General features: G+C 45.6%; 1 protein-coding gene and 1 pseudogene across 4 annotated transcripts in view; both read right to left on the bottom strand.

The window, feature by feature from the left end:
• Positions 1 to 14,419, bottom strand: part of TIAM1 (TIAM Rac1 associated GEF 1) — a 553,722-nt gene that overhangs the window by 446,826 nt on the left and 92,477 nt on the right. The window lies entirely within an intron of this gene.
• Positions 14,110 to 14,196, bottom strand: LOC143986340 (U2 spliceosomal RNA; annotated as a pseudogene).

Genomic DNA, 14,419 nt, shown 5'->3' with positions numbered 1-14,419 from the left:
TATAATGTATTTTGGCAGTGTACTTATATATGTTTACCTGGAGTTTCCCTTTAAATCATAAGATGTCAGGGTACTTATAATATACAGTATCTCACAAAAGTAAGTACACCCCTCATTTTTGTAAATATTTTATTATATCTTTTCATGTGACAACACTGAAGAAATGATACTTTGCTACAATGTAAAGTAGTGAGTGTGCAGCTTGTATAACAGTGTAAATTTGCTGTCCCCTCAAAATAACTCAACACACAGTCATTAATGTCTAAACCGCTGGCAACAAAAATGAGTATACTCCCTAAGTGAAAATGTCCAAATTGGGCCCAAAGTGTCTATTTTGTGTGGCCACCATTATTTTCCAGCACTGCCTTAAGCCTCTTGGGCATGGAGTTCACCAGAGCTTCACAGGTTGCCACTGGAGTTCTTCCACTCCTCCATGACGACATCACAGAGCTGGTGGATGTTAGAGACCTTGCGCTCATCCACCTTCCGTTTGAGGATGCCCCACAGATGCTCAATATCGTTTAGGTCTGGAGACATGCTTGGCCAGTCCATCACCTTTACCCTCAGCTTCTTTAGCAAGGCAGTGGAAGTCTTGGAGGTGTGTTTGGATTTGTTATGTTGGAATGCTGCCCTGCTGCCCAATCTCCGAAGGGAGGGGACCATGCTCTGCTTCAGCACGTCACAGTACATGTTGGCATTCATGGTTCCCTCAATGAACTGTAGCTCCCCAGTGCCGGCGGCACTCATGGAGCCCCAGACCATGACAATCCCACCACCATGCTTGACTGTAGGTAAGACACACTTCTCTTTGTACTCCTCACACACACTTGACACCATCTGAACCAAAGAAGTTTATCTTGGTCTCATCAGACCACAGGACATGGTTCTAGTACTACATGTCCTTAGTCTGCTTTTTTCAGCAAACTGTGGGCTCTCTTGTGCATCATCTTTAGAAGAGGCCTCCCAGCCATGCATACCAATTTGATGCAGTGTATGGTCTGAGCACTGGCAGGCTGACTCCCCACCCCTTCAACCGCTGCAGCAATGCTGGCAGCACTCATACCTCTATCTCCCAAAGACAACCTCTGGATATGACGCTGAGCACGTGCACTCAACTTCTTTGGTCGACCATGGCGAGGCCTGTTCTGAGTAGAACCTCTCCTGTTAAACGGTCTTGATGGTCTTGGCCACTGTGCTGCAGCTCAGTTTCAGGGTCTTGCCTAGGCCATCTTTATGTAGAGCAACAATTCTTTTTTTGCAGATCCTCAGAGTTCTTTGCCATGGAGGTGCCATGTTGAACTTCCAGTGACTAGTATGAGAGGGTTGAGAGCGATAACACCAAATGTAACACACCTGCTCCCCATTCACACCCAAGACCTTGTAACAAACGAGTCACATGACACCGGAGAGGGAAAATGGCTAATTGGGCCCAATTTGGAAATTTTCACTTAGGGGTGTACTCAATTTTGTTGCCAGTGGTTTAGACATTAGTGGCTGTGTGTTGAGTTATTTTGACTGGACAGCAAATTTACGCTGTTATACAAGCTGTACACTCACTACTTTACATTGTAGCAAAGTGTCATTTCTTCAGTGTTGTCATAAGAAAAGATATAATAAAATATTTACAAAAATGTGAGGGGTGTACTAACTATTGTGAGATACTGTATGTCTGGACGGCTTATGTTTATTACTTATATGTATGTATGCATTAAATATTATACAGTGTGATATAACCCTTTACAACATGCAGCTTAATTTTAATGCAGTTTCGTACACCGGTAAGTATGAAGAAAAGCTCAACATAATAACCAATTTATGCTGCATAAAAAACGGCGAGGAGGCCTATGGAAGAAGGAGCAAGACACGAAGTTTAGATGTGAACTTTGATGAAACAATAGGGACTTGTATGAGGCCGATATCACAGCTGGCTCCTAATTGAATTTCATCTTAAATTAATTTGAGAAACAGTACGCCGTTCTATGCTTTGATTGATTTTCCAGATGCAGCTTTTGCTTTCATACTTCTACACACAGTGTATTCCCAACATCTTTTCTCTGTTTAATTGTAAAAAAAAAAAAATAATAATAATACTTAAGCCTCACATTTCGGGCCACCTCTGGATCACCAGATGCTCTGAAATCACAAGTCCTAAAATACCTTTATTGATCACTAGTGGGTAAGCCGAGTATACAGTGTCTCCTTGTATTCAGAGTCTAATAGACACCTGCATAAAGTCTGGTACCTGCAAAGCTGCATGGGGAAATAGAGGGGTTCCCAAAGCTCTCTCAAGTTATGAAGAAATTATTATTTCACATGTGTACAACTGAGGCATGGGGATACCATTAGAAAAAAAAAAAGAAAAAGGAAAATTGTTTCAACAGAAATTTGTCTGAAATTGCATTGCATTTGCTGTATTAACATATTATGAAAACCCCAAAATGAAGAACCTCTTATTTGGTCAACCTTGTTCCCTTAATCTTTCATAGCTGGGCAAAGGAAGGCCATTAAAAATGTTCATCGGCTGCCACTGTTAATAATGATAATAATAATAATAATAATATCAATATATATAGCGCCAACAGTTTACGCAGCGCTTTACAATGTATAGGGGGGACAACACAATTACAGTACAATGCAAAAGGTATAGGAGGGCCCTGCTCATAGAACTTACATTCTAAAGGGAGGGGGTGGTGGTACAAAAGGTAATAGCTGCAGAGAATGATTTGATGGGGGTGGTCACTGTTAACAGTGACCAGGGGAGCTGACAGTGATGAACTGAGGGTACCCCCAGTGAACTGGCACAAAAAGGATGCCGGCTGTCCTGCTATCCTAAAGTCTTGTTTGTCTGTTGACCTCCTACACACTTTTCTTAATTACAATCCCTAGCTATCTCCAGCGACTACAGAAACCAGGCCTCTTGGAGGAGGAAATGAGCAGGATTTTGTAGTAGGGTTCTGTAGTCCTCCCTTTTTTTTTGTCCGGTTACAGTATGGTAAATGAGCATGGTCTCTAAGGCCCATGTGTCAAACACAAGGCCCATGAGCTGAATCCAGCCTGCCAGGCCATTTCATGTGACCCACGCATCTCTCCTGCAACTGCCTCACCCCTAAGGTTGCCACCTTTTCTGCACGCCAATCCTGAACATTCTTGTACCCATAAAATATGCTTAGAATGCTGTGCCACAAGTAAGACTCTCCAAGACATGTATAAACAATATAATGGACACCGTTGGAGGAAGGTAGGGACTTTCAGGAATGACAGGGTAAGGCCATGTATTTCCATCCCTAGGGACTTTAATTGATATCATGGTCTGGTAAAATCATGAATATCCATTCCATATACATTTAGAGGGGAGGGTGTAAAAAAACATCAAGGAGAAATTGGGACTTTAATTGAAGCACCGGACAGCAAAAATATATACTTAGATGAATAAAAAGGAATTTTATTAAAGGACTAGGTAAAAAATATCTATAAATAATTCTGATAACAATGGTACAAATTATATGTATATATGGACTGAGGTGTTATAATACAGTTCCGGTAACAATGTATGATGAGAACAATATTAAACTATACAGTATGTTGGAGATAGTGATGATCTCACATAATATAAAGCATTTAATTCCTTGATTCATCACAAAACAATAGAATATATACAATAGTTCATATATTATTACTTGCGGGACCTATGGTCTCATTAAACCTGAAAGAGTAGAAAAAAGATACATAATGGTACATAAACTTGAGAAGTCTTGGTAATAATGGTAAAAACATGGCAGACGGTAGCTCAACGCGTTTCGTGGCTTGGGTGCCACTCATCAGGAGCAAGCACGTGTGATAATCTGGAAAAGTTAACATTTATAAAAAAAAAAAAAATTTTTTTTATATATATATATATATATATATATATATATATATATATATATATATATATATATATATATATATACACACACACACACACACACACACACACACACACACACACACACGTATAAACCTCAGCACAATAATAAAAATAAATAAATTAAAAATAAAATAAAACTCTTCCAATACATATGATTTGTGGACTGAATAAAAAAAACTGATTCTGCTATCCACACAAATTAGGTGGATGGAGGTATTCAGTCTCTCCTTTGGGGGAGGTGCCCAGAGAATCTGGCCATTTCTGATTAGTGCACTGTATGATCGCCTGACTCTGTGGGGGGGCAGTGATCTCATCTCACTGACGGGGGGGGGGGGGGGGATAATAGAGTGTTCCTACTGCCTGGGACAGTTAGCCACAGTTCAGTATGAATAAATGTGTCTGGGTTTCAGGCAGTCAAACCCAGACACATGGTTCAAAACCTGGACTGTCCCGGTGAATCCTGGACAGGTGGCAACCCTACTCACCCCCCTTATCTCCACACCCACCTTTTCTCAGCAGTCAGCAGCGAAGAGGATAGAACACCACTGCCAGATCCAGAGCTCCGTGCAGAGGCTCATCTCTGCCCCCCCCCCCCCCCCCCCATCTCAGCAATTGGCAGCAGAGGGGAGGACAGAACTCCTCTGCCAGATCCTGCACTTCTCCATGCAGCCGCGGAGAGGCTTGTCTCTGCCCCACCGTTTCAGCAATTGGCAGCAGAGAGGAAGACAGGACTCCTACAGATCCTGCACCTTTCTGTGCCACTGCAGCACCCCCTCGTTTCTGCCTCCCCTTGGCTCAGCATTCAGCAGACTCAGATAGCTGACTCCAGTTCTCCTCTGGTCTTCTTCTACCCTTTCTGCTTCCCAGCTCCACCCTCAGCTTCTGCCCAGCAGCAGCAAAAGGCAATCTTACCATAAGCGGGAGCAGGTACCTGTAAAAACCAGGAAACCTCCCCCCTTTCCCAAAAAGTCCCAAATGTTAAAAAGGAAGGTGGGGGGATGTGGAGGATGCAAATAAGCAGAATGTCCCCATTTTAGGTGAAGTTCCTTCTTAAGGCAAATGCGTGTGGTGCCCTGGGAGAAGTCGCTCTCCCCTTTGTTAGGGATATAGTTGCAGAGGATGGCCCAGGTAGTTTATTGCTGGAACCCAAGAGCAGGTAGCACATAGATAAAGCTGCAGAAGTCTCTGATAAATCAGTCCAAGGGGCTGTGAGCAATGGGACCCCACATGAATGTATTGGGGAGTTTGTGCAAACAATGTCCACCAATGTGACTGGGGCTTACGGTAGTGCTGCATACTCTTATGTCTTTCAGTGGCTTGCACACTGATTCTGATATAGGGGACCATATATTGCAGCGCTTCCTTTGAGCACTGCAAGGCAGAAAGAGATGCAATTCAGATGTCCTGGGGATGATGGAAGCCCACGGAATTGTGGGTAATGGCATTAAAGGGCCCCACGTCCACTACTGGGGACAGTGGGTACAGGGGCGCTCTAATACAGGCAGAAAACTATGGAGCTTTTCAGCCTGTCATTGATTTCTACAGGCTGAGTGGCCTCATCTCATCAGTAACACCTGGCTATACCCACCACGGAAATACCCTGATCTGGGCAGTGCACAGCCAGGAATAGCCATGTGAATGAGCCCTAATGCCTTGTACACACGGTCGGACATTCCGACCACAAAATCCATCGTATTTTTCAGATGGATTTTGTCCGATATTGGTGTTGCATACACACGGTCGGACAAAGTTGTCAGAAAATCCGATTGACATGAGTTGCGTAAGACGGGACTACGTAGTGGCTAGTAGCTAATAGCTTTGGTCTCATAATTTGATCTGAGCATACGTGGCACTTTGTCTGTCGGAATTCTCTACAAAAGATCGGAAAAAAGTCAGTTCTGATTTTTTTTGTCTGAAAATTTTAGATCCTGCTCTCAAATTTTTTTCCGTCAGAATTTCCGACGGAAAAAGTTTGATAGAGCCCACACACGATCGGCTTTTCCAGCAACATAATCTGATTGGACCTTTTCCGTCTGAATTTCCGACCGTGTGTACAGGGCATAAGACTTAATATATGTTACTGGCAGGATCACCAGGTAAAAATAAAGAAAAAAAATAATTAAAAAATAAATAAATAAAAAGTCAACGAATGCAGCCACCAGACATAACCAGTAATCCGCTATATTTTACAATTTTGTTTCTAGGTTTAAAAATGCTTCTAGGCCTCTTGCACACTGCAGCTTGAAAAAGCTCACTATAGTTTTTCTTTTTTTGTTTTAACTCAGCAAAAATACAGCCTATCAAACAAGCACTGTGCATTCATCAGTAAAAAAAATTTAAAATAGAAAAATATGCTTTTTTGGTCAGTAATTTATGCATGCAAATGTGCACAAATACGCACAAATGCGTGCAAATTCCCCATTTACATATTGTGCAGAACAAGAACGCTAGCATAAGTTTTTATGCATTTGTAAAAACGGCTGAATACATAAAAAAAAAAAAAAACACCATCTGAAAAAGTAGATTCTCAAACAGGAGTATCATGTGCAGGAGGCCCAAACCATGTCTAACCCTAAAAGCTAACATTTTATGTAGTCCATCTTATCAGTCCTTAGATGTGGCATCTGCATTGTCTATGGAGCAGGACCTCCAGCTATTGCAGAACTACAAGTCCCATGAGGCATAGCAAGACTTTGACAGCCACAAGCAAGACACAGAAGCATGATTGTAGTTTTGCAATAGCTGGAGGTCCGCTAATTGAATATCGCTGGTCTAGGTCATTCTCTTGATTTGGACTACATACTCTTCCCCCTTTTCTTTGTCACTTTAATCGTTTGCCAACGGCTTCATAGGAGTATGGCAGCAGAGCGGCTCTCCTGCGCCGAATCATGTACCTGGTACGGCACTTCCGGGTAGGGGGCACACAGACGCTGCCGTCGGTGCCCCGGCTGTGCTGCAATTAGACACAGCACAAGGCAAACCAGTGGGTGCCGGCCAATGGATGTCCGCTGGCTCCCGCTGATCGGTGAGGAGAGACACAGAACAGACCTCTGTCTATATAAACAAGGCAGAGCTCTGTCCTGTCAGCAGGGATGTGGTGGAAAAAAACACTGGTTAAGCACACATTTGAGCCTTATTTTAAGCATTGATCACTGTATTCGTGTCACTGGTTCCTACAAAGTGTCAAAAGTGTTAGATTGTCAACCGCAATATCGCAGTCCCACTATAAGTTGCTGATTGCCGTCATTACTAGTATAAAAATAAATACAATAAAAATTCCAGTATAATATATATATATATATATATATATATATATATATATATATATATATATATATATATACACACACACACATATACACATATACACACACACACATACACACACCATAGTTTGTAGATGAACTTTTGTGCAAACCAATCAATATACACTTGGGATTTTTCTTACCAAAAATATATAGCAGAATACATATTGGCCTAAATTTATGAAGACATTCGATTTTAAAATGTTTTGCCTTGTTTTTTTTATTTTTTTTTAAATTGTCGGTTTGTTGATCAAATACCACCAAAAGAAATCTCTATTTATGGGGGAGAAAGAAAAAAGACATGTACAGCGCTGCATGACCGTGCAATTGTCAGGTAAAGTAGCAGAGTGGCAAAAAGCAAAAAAAATGGCTTGGTCATGTAGCCAGGAGCGGTCTATTGTGCCTGCAATTCAGGGACAGTGTGTAGTGTTATTAAAGCGGGAGTCCGCCGGGAGTGTGCCGTTTTTTTTTTTTTTTTTTTTAAAGCCAGCAGCTACAAATACTGCAGCTGCTGACTTTTAAAATAGTGACACTTACCCGCCCAGCGCGCCCACGATGTCGGCACCCGAAGCCGATCTCTCGATCGTCTCTCGGGTGCTGCCGCCGCCATCTTGGGTATGGGAATCAGGAAGTGGAGCCTTTCGGCTTCATTTCCCGGTTCCCTACTGCGCATGCGCGAGTCGCGCTGCGCAATAAGGATGGTCCCCGCTGTCTCTGGGATCCGTGTGTTTCCCAGCAGGCAGCGGGGGACCTTCGGAAAGGGGCGTAGATTCTGCGGAAAGGGGCGTACCTTCTGCAGAATCTATGCCGGAAGTGGGTGCAGATACCTGTACTGTACAGGATATTTCTTGGACCTACAGGTAAGCCTTAATCTAGGCTTACCTGTAGGTCAAAGTTGGTTGTAAGGGTTTACAACCACTTTAAACTTCCCTCCTAAACTTGGGGTGCGTGTTATATGCCGATAAATGCGGTATATAGATCAGACTAAAATAAGGGACAAATGATGAGGAAAGAGGGACATTGCTCCAAATCAGGCACAGTCCTTCGAAATCAGTAACAGTTGGGAGCTATGCCTTTTATCCTCTCCTTAGTGTCACAAGTGTTTAAGTGTTGTGTCTAACACAAGAGAACCTGCTCTCATCCTCTGCAACTCTGTTTAACCAGTTGAGACCCGCGCTATAGCCAAATGACGGCTTGGACGGCGTGGACCTGCTTTGCCGGGACTACGTCTATTGACGTCGTCCCGTGCACGAGCGGCCTGCGCGCCCCCTGAGGGGCGCGAGCGGTGCGCTCTGTGATCGGCGAGTCTATGAGACTCGCCTGATCACCGATCCGAGCAAGGGGTTGATCCCGACCCCTTATCACGTGATCAGCTGTCAGCCAATGACAGCTGATCATGTGATATAACGGAGCCGGTAATCGGCTATTATTCCTCCTCGCGCTGACAGCCGATCAGTCAGTCCCGATCACGGCCAGCCCTGCCAGTGCCCACTGCCCCCTGCCAGTGCCCACCTGCCCCCTGCTTTGCCACATAAATAAAAAATGTGTTCCCCCCCCTGTCAGTGCCACCCAGCAGTGCCCACAGTGCCACCCAGCAGTGCCACCCACAGTGCCCACAATCTGCCTCAACAAAGGTGCTGCACCCCAGTGCCACATATCCATGCCCAGCAGTGCCGCCCATCAGTGCCCAGCAGTGCCACCTATCAGAGCCACCTATCAGTGTCACCTATCAGTGCCCATCAGTCCCATCTATCAGTGGTACCTATCAGTGCCCCTTAGTGCCACCCATCCGTGCCACCCATCTGTGCCACCCATCCGTGCCATCTTATCTGTGCCCATCTTTGCCCATCAGTGCCGCCTTAACTGTGCCTATTAGTGCCGCCTTAACTGTGCCTATTAGTGCCGCCTTAACTGTGCCTATTAGTGCCGCCTTAACTGTGCCTATTAGTGCCCACCAGTGCAGCCTATCAGTGCCCACCAGTGCAGCCTATCAGTGCCCACCAGTGCAGCCTATCAGTGCCCACCAGTGCAGCCTATCAGTGCCCACCAGTGCAGCCTATCAGTGCCGCCTCATCAGCGCACTTCAATGAAGGAGAAAAATGACCTGTTTGCAAAATTTTATAACAAACTATTAAACATGATTATTTATTTTTTTTTGCATCTTTTTTTTTTTGTTTAGCAAAAAATAAAACTCCGAGCTGTAACTAAATACCACCAAAAGAAAGCTCTATTTGTGGGAAAAAATGATAAAAATTTCATTTGGGTACAGTGTTGTATGCCCGCGCAATTGTCATTCAAAGTGCATCAGCGCTGAAAGCTGAAAATTGGTCTGGGACTGAGCGGGGTTTAAGTGCCCAGTAAGCAAGTGGTTAAAGGAGCCAGACAATTTAATTACAACAGTTTGCTAATGTTCATTAATTGTTTGATGCCAAGTGCCTGCGGGCTGAGGAGATGGAGGGGAGTGGCCTGATAGTTTTATTAAGTGTCAAAAATTAATTACTGCGCTATCTGTAAACCACTCAGTGATGATTACAACAGTGATATTAGTAAAATGATAAACTGCAGCAACTTCATGTGAGACGCACACAATCAATAGACTAAAGTAAAAATAAGCTGCGCTGAGTTAAAGAGACCCGGGGCTGGGGAACAAGCCACAGGCGTTTTTTGATCTTCCTAACAAGAGATCTATCCAGCTGGTAAGTGGCAGCGATTTTAAAGGTGGAGGACCTTTCCTATCTCACCCTCTCACTTCTTCTTGGGTGTCTCGGTCATATGTCACCGTGGATGAATCTGTTGAACAATCACACACAGATTGTTGCTCTGATACTTTGTGCTAAAGAACATTCTTTCTTCAGAGACACATAAAAGCTAATTGGGCACTTAGGGGGGTTTACGGTCTTTTTTTGATTCATATTCACGTTTCAATGGTTTACATGTCACATTATCAAACTTTATTTAACTCGGCACAGCTTATTTTTACTATAGTTTTATTAAGGTCCCTTTCACACTGGGGCGGTGGATCCATCGGCGGTAAAGTGTTTTAGCATCAATTTCGCTGCGCTATTTGGTCACTAGCAGGGTGCTTTTACCCCCCGCTATCGGAAAGGGTTTAAACCACCGCAAAGCGCTGCTGCAGCAGTGCTATGCCGGCGGTGTAGCCACACTCCCCCATTGATTTCAATGGGCAGGAGTGGTGTATATACCGCTCCTTCACCGCTCCAAAGATGCGGCTTGCAGGAGTTTTTTTAACGTCCTGCAAGCGCACCGCTCCAGTGTGAATGTCCTCAGGCTTTCACACTGGACAGACAGGAGCAGTGCTTTACAGGCGCTATTTTTAGCACTGTATCGCCTGTAAAGCGCCTTAGTGTGGAAGGGGTTTAAAGGAGAAGTCCAGCCTGAGCTTTTTTGGCTGGCTTCTCCCATAAGTCCCAGGAATACAATTCATTTTGCACTCCTTTGACCCTTTTTCAGCGGAGAGTGGTCTCAAGTCCACTCTGCGCTGACGTCACTGCAATCAGTCGAGGCAGCGCGTCATCTCGACTTCGGAAGTCTGAATCCACCAGCTCCCTGGATCGGTGGCAGTCTCAGAGTCTCAGTGAGCCATCGCCGGTGTTCATTGGCTCGGTTCTCAGTGCAGAGGCGGCGGGGGACAACTGCAGGATCGGTCTGATGCTGTATCCACCTAGGTAAGTATGAATCTAGAAAAAAAAACAAAAAAAAACATACTTCTCTTTTAAGTGTCAGTCCCCTGCCTCTTTGTGCCTGTTCATAGGGCTTCTGCAATTGAACTTAGTCACTGTGTCCTTTTGTGTATTTTTCTTTGTTAGCATAAGTTTATAAATTGCAAAACAGCATTTCATATTAGTGCTATATTGTTCAGATAAAATATCTTAAGTACCTATAGTGTTACGTTTTTACAGCTGCTGTTTTTGGCTTCAGACGTTTTTTTTTCTACAGTCAAACTCTCCAGCATGTTATTCTATGTGTCCAGGCATGTACTGGCCATTGGGACTACAGGGAGTTTCCTGGTGGGCCGATGGCTCAGTGGGCCACTCTGATGTAAGGGGGCTGCTGATGGGACACTCTGATGTAAGGGGGCTGGTGATGGGACACTCTGATGTAAGGGGGCTGGTGATGGGACACTCTGATGTAAGGGGGCTGGTGATGGGACACTCTGATGTAAGGGGGCTGGTGATGGGACACTCTGATGTAAGGGGGCTGGTGATGGGACACTCTGTTGTAAGGGGGCTGGTGATGGGACACTCTGTTGTAAGGGGGCTGGTAATGGGACACTCTGTTGTAAGGGGGCTGGTGATGGGACACTCTGTTGTAAGGGGGCTGGTGATGGGACACTCTGTTGTAAGGGGGCTGGTGATGGGACACTCTGATGTAAGGGGGCTGGTGATGGGACACTCTGATGTAAGGGGGCTGGTGATGGGACACTCTGATGTAAGGGGGCTGGTGATGGGACACTCTGTTGTAAGGGGGCTGCTGATGGGACACTCTGATGTAAGGGGGCTGCTGATGGGACACTCTGATGTAAGGGGGCTGGTGATGGGACACTCTGATGTAAGGGGGCTGGTGATGGGACACTCTGATGTAAGGGGGCTGGTGATGGGACACTCTGATGTAAGGGGGCTGGTGATGGGACACTCTGTTGTAAGGGGGCTGGTGATGGGACACTCTGATGTAAGGGGGCTGGTGATGGGACACTCTGATGTAAGGGGGCTGGTGATGGGACACTCTGATGTAAGGGGGCTGGTGATGGGACACTCTGTTGTAAGGGGGCTGGTGATGGGACACTCTGTTGTAAGGGGGCTGGTGATGGGACACTCTGTTGTAAGGGGGCTGGTGATGGGACACTCTGTTGTAAGGGGGCGGGTGATGGGACACTCTGTTGTAAGGGGGCGGGTGATGGGACACTCTGATGTAAGGGAGTGCTGATGGGACACTCAAAATGTAAGTGGGCCGGTCTGGATGAAGTCCAGGGCCAAATTCCTGTCCCAGTCCAGCCCTGTATGTGTCCATGCACGCATAGGCTGTTATCAACTGTTTTTTGGCTGGGAAAAAAATCCCAAAACTAGTGGGTTAGAGGTAGATGTTGGCCCTATAGATGGGGATACCTGGGAGCAAATATTAGTGGCTGGTCCACTGCTATCAGCATTAGAGGGGCACATAAAATTGTCTCACCGGTTTATCCTTCATCGTGAATATCACACACTGGTACAACTACACAAGAAGGGTAGGAGGGATTCTCCTATAGGCCTGAAATGCCAAATACACCAGGGAAACCTAATTCATACATTATGGAGATGCCCCAAACTAGTGAGATACTGACAGGAAGTTATCAAGTATATTAATCATATATATCAGGTTCAACTTGACTTAAATCCAGTTACGTGTATTCTAGGTAGTTTGTTGAAGAACTACCATATATACTCGAGTATAGGCCAACCCAAATATAAGCCCAGGCATCTAATTTTACCACAAAAAAACGGGAAAACGGATTGACTTGAGTATAAGCCTAGGGTGCCAAATGTAGCAGCTGCTGGGTAAACGATGCCCATCTGCAGCCTCACTGTGCCCATCTGCAGCTGTAACTTTGATAACTAAAACAGCGGGCGTCTCCCACTGATTCATGCAGTCTGTTCAGCGGCCGTCCATTGTAGCAAAGCCTCGCCTCCTCCTTGTCCGTGATAGACGGAACACTGATAGTTTGCCAGCATTGTACCAGTGTTCTGTCTATCACGGATGAGGAGGAGGCGGGGCTTTGTTACAATGGACGGCCGCCATACAGACTGCATAACAGCAGCAGTTGGGCACCCTCTTTTTCAACTGAAAAAGCCTATGGCGTGCAAAACACACCCAAAAAACTTCCACCCGGTGCCAAAAAAAAAGTGCACACACATAAAGAGTGACACACTAAAAACGTGCAACGGGTGTCTGATATCCTCCACTAGGAAGGACCTTACCCTGATCCCCCGGGGCGTTAGGCTCCAGACAGGGACTGAGGTACCAGACTCATGGCTCTCCAGCCGAAGCCGGATGACCACCTTTCTCCGGAAGGTCTGCCGAAACAGACCCACCCAGGTACTAGGGACTAGGGGCTCCCCCGAAGGGAGACCCCCCCAATAGAGGGTGAACCAAGTCAGAAGGCCTATGTCCACCCTCCCACAAGACTTTCAGGATAGGTCCGAGGACCGACACCCTACTCATCAAAAACGTGAAGTGACAAACGTGACACACAACACAAATAAAATAAATAAAAAGTGAGGAAAGGGATAGTGAAGAGGAGAGTGAAAAGGTGGCCATTGTGCAATACAATGACCAGGCCCTCCGGCCAGGAATCAAAAATTCCTCTGGTCCTAGCCAAAAGGCCGGGCCCTAGAGGCAGGTGTAAAAAAGCGTGTTATATAGTGACGTGACCAAGGTGCCAGATATCAAAGTGCGTAGCACAGTGAGTATAAGGCACCCCTGAACTGCCACTTCAGGGGGACATCAGCATAGGCTTTTCAACAGACGCATCCCCGACCCCCCAGCCCAGACCACAGCAGCCCCCACCCCAGCCAGAAAGGCATGGAGATCCAGGAGCTTAGTGAGACCCTTTGCCATCAGGTCTCACCCTCACTCCCATCACTCCTACCTAATTACATTCGGGAAGTACAGGCCGTTCCCCCGGTGGGAGAAAGGGGAACAAACGTTCCCTCCCGAAAAACTGACCGGAGCTAAAGCTGCCACAATCCAAGCCAGAAGGCCAGGGTCCCCTCCCCTGGCGCCAACCAGTGGTTCTCCATCCTCATCAGAAGGCTTCCCTTTCGGCTACAAACCGCTCCAGGTCACCTTCACACCAGCAGGCTTTGCATAGCAACCGCCACCCCTGCTCCACCTCGCCGTAGAACAGGGACGGAAGCAAAAGCGCCACCACCTGGTAACTGATAAGAACAGATACTACACTTGATCTTAGCCAAAAGGCCGAGAAGTGATGGGCACCCTCACTCAAGTATAAGCTGAGGTGGGGGATTTCAGCCTAAAGAATGTGCTGAAAAACTTGATTTAGTCGAGTATAAACGGTATATCCTGTCTACTTATGTAGCACTTAGACTGCTTTATTTAGCAAGATCCTGGTTATCCCCTCAAACTCCTACATGTCAGCTATGGATTCAACAGGTAAACAATATCCTAGAACAGGAAAAAAAAAAATACGTAC

Source organism: Lithobates pipiens, unplaced genomic scaffold, assembly GCF_037356315.1.
Source record: "Lithobates pipiens isolate NorthernLeopardFrog02 unplaced genomic scaffold, aLitPip1_a1.2 Scaffold_16, whole genome shotgun sequence".
NCBI lineage: Eukaryota > Metazoa > Chordata > Amphibia > Anura > Ranidae > Lithobates > Lithobates pipiens.
This window is presented reverse-complemented; position numbering and strand designations above follow the sequence as displayed.